The following is a 6,461-nucleotide window of genomic DNA, read 5'->3' on the forward strand; positions in this document are numbered from 1 at the left end:
AAATAATCAGCCAAACAAGCTGATTGGGTCAGCATGTGGGACGATTTTGGGCTGCCCAGTGCTCGGTTGGATCGGTTTTCTCAGTTTTGCTCAACTGGGACACTTTTCATAATTAATTAATAATAATTTATTTAACCCAACTTAAATTGGGTTAAAAATAATTATATTATGAATAAATACACATAATTTGGACCATCTTAGGCTGAAAAATTAATTCTCCTTGATGCTTCAAAATTGCTTCTCGGTTTTGCGCTTCTAACATGTCTGCCGAACTGTTTTTCGCCCTTTGTGTAAATCTGTCGAAAATAATCAAAATTAATAAAAATTTGATATAAAATTAATTAAAATTAAACATGTTCATAATTTGAGTGCAATTTAATTAATTTATAATTATTATATATTTTTTGACAAGAATTTTATCGAGATTGCATGAATTTAAGTTAAAAAGGACATGAAAAATGTATATATTTTTGTGTTTCCAAATGACTATTGTGATTTCTTCTGGCGTTATCTCCGGTGAGGCTGAGGATAGTGGTTCGCTTGAAGATCATTTGGCCAAAAAAGTCTAGAATAAAGATCAATGTACAAAGTCCATTTTATCATACATGGAGAACTTGGTCCAAATGCCAATTGTGACTTGGAAGGATAAATTGATAGGTGCTCCGTTGACAGCGGAAAAGATGAACAAATCTCTAGAGATGAATTTGAACATGAATTGGAATTTGCAGATGGGGACATTAAGAAGTCGGATATTAACGATGTTCCTGCTATTGACTTTTCTGATAGGATTAATTAATTGCTAGTCAAAGACATGGCCTTGACGGTCGTTGTCAAGTTGCTAGGCCAAAATATTGGATTCACGAACCTTCAAAATAGAATTTCAAATCTCTAGAGATCTTTGATGTAACACCCCTTACCTGTATTCAATGCCGGAACAGGGCTCAAGGCATTACCAGACTCACATTACAATCATTCAAACCAATCATGTCATAAACTTGCTTTTAAGTTAAAACTTTTCAATATTTAATCAATTCGTCCCTAAAACGAGCCTACAAGGCCCAAAACATGCACTGAAAATGGTTCGAGACTAAACCAAGAACTTTAGAAAATTTTACAAAAACTTAGAAAATTTTTTATGTTACAAGGGCCATACGCCCGTGTGATTAGGAGACACGCCCATGTGGGCAGGACATGTGGTTACACACACCCGTGTCCCTATCCCGTGTGGATTTATTTTTCATTTTGAACCTATAGGGGTTTTTACACAGCCTGGCACACGCCCGTGTCCATGGCCCGTGTCCTTCACACGGCCATGACATGCCCGTGTCTTAGCTCGTGTACAAAAACCTTGACATTCTATTTCTGACGTCATCAACCAATTAAGGGCACACGACTAAGGCACACGCCCATGTCCTTCACACGGCAAAGACACACGGCCGTGTCTCCACCCATGTGTTTACTACCATGCATACTGACTTACAAATTCAAGGTGCAGGGGACATACGACTGAACAACACGCCCATGGGGCTGACCGTGTGTCATACACGGCCAAGACACATGCCCGTGTGTCTAGCCGTGTAGACAAGGGCAAGGCCATCTACCAAGCCTTTATGCCACCCTTACATGTAGAAACCTACACAACACTTAACATAGCAAATCCATGCAGCAATACAAGATCATTCAGCCACAACGTGACCTTCAAATGCAAACCCTATTACACTTTAACAGCCCCAATAAACACTAGTTCATTCATGCAACTAACTCATCCATGAGAATATCATCATTTGCATATATCAATAATAAATATTAGCCATTATCCATGGCCTTATACAAAATGAAGGGTTTCATCCCAAGCCAACACAATTGGCCAAATTTACAAGACACCAAACGTAAAAGTCTATGTCCCTATACATGCCATACTCTAAATAGAAAGAAAACTAACTATACCAAGTGCTTCGATTGATAGTGTGATCGATGTCTTCGACATCCGCTGATCCACGATCTAAATAGGCGGCACTAGAAGAAAATGGAAAGGAAGAAGGGTAAGCACAAAGCTTAGTAAGTTGCAATGTAGATAATCTACAACAACTTACATGCCTTAACATACTCATAACATATCATACTTTGCGCAACATCCATAAATGGTCGTAAGCATAACTTAATCATTTTTAGCCCTTACTAATCATACAACATAAATTGAGCTAATATTTCTTAAGTCTCATGGAAGTACTTGAACCACTCACAACATGATCATAAATTCTCTCATTTTGAAATAAATCGTAACTTTCCTTTTGAACCATTTGGAATACTACCAGATATTTAATAAGCCTCAAACATATGGTAAGATGCCGACGCCATATCTCCGACATGGTCTTACACTGGCTCATACATCTAAGTTGATGCCATGTCCCAGACATGGTCTTACACTGACTCTCATATATCAAGACTGATGCCATGTCCCAAATATGGTCTTACACTGGCTTTCATCTGTCAGTGCCGATGTCATGTCCCAAACATGGTCTTACACTAACACATATCAAGCCGATGCCTTGTCCCAGACATGGTCTTACACTAGCTCTTATAATATGGCCAATGCATGTCCCAAACATGTCTTATACCAACACACATATCACCCAAATGTCATGGCATGAATGTCGAATTTATTCCTAAGGTTCAACTAGGAGATTATCACATTAAATCTCATCATACATCTTTCATAAAAATTCAACAAACAACATAAATACTCTCATGGTAAAATCCTAGACTTTTAACCATTTTTTAAAATAGTCCCCTCATTAGCTAGGTTAAGCCACAAGGATTCCAAAAACACAAAAATCATCAAAAATAACCATCAAAATCACTTACTTACAAGGGATTAAAGTTGCTGAATTTTGAGCTCTCAAAACCCCTATTTTTGCTGGTATATTTGGTGGGTGAAGAAAAAGGAATGACAACTTTCCTTTTTGTTTTATTTTATTTCACCTAATGGCCACCAAACTTTGACATTTGACCATTCTTGTCCCCTATGGCCGGCCATCCAAATTTTAAAGGTCTATTTGCTCTTTAAAGACCCCCAATTTTGGTTATCTAGCTATTTAACATACTTAGCTAGAAAAACAAAACTTTTGCCCTTTATGCGGTTTAGTCCATTTTAGTAATTAAGCTCATAAACGCTAAAATTAATTCACCAAAATTTTCATACACTTATATAATCATGCTATAATACCAAAATAATAATAAAAATAATTTCTCTGACTTCGAATTTGTGGTCCTTAAACCATAGTTTCGACTAAGCCCAAATTTCGGTCTGTTACAATTCTCCCCCTTAAGAATTTTCGTCCTCGAAACTCTTACCGGTGAATAAGTTCGGGTATTGGTCTCTCATAGGATCCTCGGTTTCCCACGTGGCTTCTTCGACTCCATGTCTATGCCATAAAATTTTTACGAGTGCTATACTCTTATTCCTCAACTTTTTAATCTCTAGAGCCAAAATCTTAACAGACTCTTTGCCGTAAGTCAATTTGAGCAAATTTCAACCTCTATCGGTGAAATCACATGCAAGGGGTCAGAACAGTAACGACGCAACACAGACACATGGAATACATCGTGGATCCTTTCTAACTCAGATGGCAAGGCTAATCGGTATGCTACCGGTCCAATTCTCTCGGTTACCTCATAAGGTCCAATAAACTGCGGACCTAGTTTTCCTTTCTTACCAAATCTGAGGACTTTCTTCCACGCGGATACTTTTAAAAATACTTGATCACCTAATTGAAACTAAAATATCTTTTCGTTTCAAATCCGCATAAGAATTCTGTCTATCAAAAGCAGCCCTCAAACAATCGCGAACCACCTTAACTTTTTCCTCGGTCTCTTTAACTAAGTCAACCCTGCGAATTTGACTCTCTCTAAGCTTGGTCCAATATAAGGGCGTCCGACACTTACGCCCATACAAAGCTTCATAAGGCACCATTTTCAAACTCAACTGATAGCTATTGTTGTAGGCAAACTCTACCAGCGGTAAATACTTTTCCCAACTACCTTAAAACTCGAGAATACAACACCGCAACATATCTTCCAATATCTGAATTACTCTTTCCGACTAACCGTCGGTTTGCGGGTGGAAAGCAGTGCTAAAATTCAACTTTGTTCCCGAAGCTTCTTGTAACTTTTTCCAAAATTGTGAGGCAAATCTCGGATCTCTATCCGAAATAATTGACAAGGGTACTCTATGAAGTCTTACGATTTCAGAAATGTACAAATCAGCCAATTTCTCAAGTCGATAATCGGTACGCACCGATATAAAATGTGCCAAATTTGTTAGCCTATTAACAATAACCCATACGACATCCTTTTTCCTTGGTGACAAAGGCAACCTCGATACGAAATCCATGGTAACTCGATCCCATTTCCACTTGGGAACCATTACGGATTGAAGTAAGCCTGACGGTACTTGGTGCTCAACCTTTACTTGCTGACAAACTAAACATTTTGATACAAACTCCGAGATGTCTCTTTTGATTCCCGACCACCAATACATTTTCTTCAAATCATTGTACATTTTCGTACTTCTGGGGTGTACTGACAAACAACCACTATACGCCTCAAGTAAGATCTTTCGAATCAACTCAGTAACCTTCGAAACACAAATCCTATCTTGGAACATAAGACACCGATTGGAACCAATTTGGGAATCTGATTCAACACCCGACTAACACTGAGTTCTCTTGGCTCATAATTTCTTATCACTCTTCTGAGCTTCACAAATCTCTTGCTGAAACATCGGTCTAGCTCTCAACTCGGCTAGAACCATACTGTCATTAGTCACAGGCAACTGAGCGTTCATAGCCCTCAAGGTGAATAATGACTTCCTACTTAAAGTGTCTGCGATTACATTCGCCTTTCTCAGGTGATAATTGATTATCAACTCATAGTCTTTTATCAACTCTAACCATCTCTGTTGCCATAGGTTCAACTCCTTTTGAGTCATCAAATACTTGAGACTTTTATGGTCGGTGAACACTCGGCATTTGTCGCCGTACAAATGGTGTCTCCAGATTTTTAATGCGAACACGATGACAACCAACTCTAAATTGTGTGTCGGGTAGTTTCTCTCATGTGGCTTTAACTGTCTCAAGGCATCAGCTATAACCTTACCTTCTTGCATGAGCACGCATCCCAATCCATTCAATGATGTGTCGCTATACACCACAAATTCTTTTCCTGGTTCCGGTTGCACTGGAACTGGGGGCTTCGGTCAACAAAGCCTTTAATGTCTTAAAACTCTGTTGGCACTTTTCTGTCCATTCGAACTTGACCTCTTTTTGTAGCAACCTCTTCATTAGAGTAGCTATCATAAAGAACCCTTTAACAAACTGTCTGTAGTATACTGCTAAGCCTAGAAAGCTTCTAATCTCTGACACATTCCTCGGTAGTTTCCACTTAACAATAATAGAGATTTTTCTCGAGTCAACTCTAATCCCATCCCCCGATATGATGTGTCTCAAGAATCTGACTTCCCAAAGCCAAAATTCACTTTTGCTAAACTTAGCATACAACTGCTTATGTCTCAAAGTTTGCAAGACCGTCCTCAAATGTTCTGTATGCTCACTCTCATTACAGGAATAAATCAATATTTCATCGATAAAAACAACGACAAACTTATCCAAATATGGTCAAAAAATACGGTTCATTAAGTCCATAAATACCACAGGGGCATTCGTTAGGCTAAAGGGCATGACGAGGAAATCATAATGGCCATACTTCGTCCGAAAAGTAGTTTTCAGTACATCTTGTTCCCTAACTCTCAGTTGGTAATAACCGGACCTCAAGTATATCTTTGAAAACATAGTTTCTCCCTTCAATTAGTCAAACAAATCGTCGATTATCGAAAACATTGTTGAGTTGTCGGTAGTCTATACATAATCTCATCGATCCATCCTTTTTATTCACAAATAGCACTGGAGCACCCCACGGGGAAAAGCTCGGTCTCGTAAAACCCTTGTCAGTTAATTCTTGTAGCTGTACTTTTAATTCCTTTAATTTCGTCAGAGCCATTCTATACAGAGCAATCGAGATAGGTGTCGTACCATGGACTAACTCAATACCAAACTCAACTTCCCTAGCTGGAGGCAATCCGGGCAATTCTTCCAGAAATACATTCGGGTACTCACATACCACTAGCATTGACTCAATCTTCGATTTAGATACTTGAGTATTCAACACAAAAGTGAGATAAGCTTCGCCCCCTTTTCTCAAATATTTTTTTCGCAGTCATAGATGATATCACTACAGGCAGGTTATCTGATTCATCTGATTCGACCCAAAGAACATCCCTGTCTTCACATTTCAACTCAATAGATTTTCTTCCATAATCCACTACAACACAATGAGAAGTTAACAAATCCATACCAAGGATTACATCAAATTCATCAAAGGCAATAACATGAGGTTAGCCAGAA

Source organism: Gossypium hirsutum, chromosome A08 (assembly GCF_007990345.1).
Source record: "Gossypium hirsutum isolate 1008001.06 chromosome A08, Gossypium_hirsutum_v2.1, whole genome shotgun sequence".
Taxonomy (NCBI): Eukaryota; Viridiplantae; Streptophyta; class Magnoliopsida; order Malvales; family Malvaceae; genus Gossypium; species Gossypium hirsutum.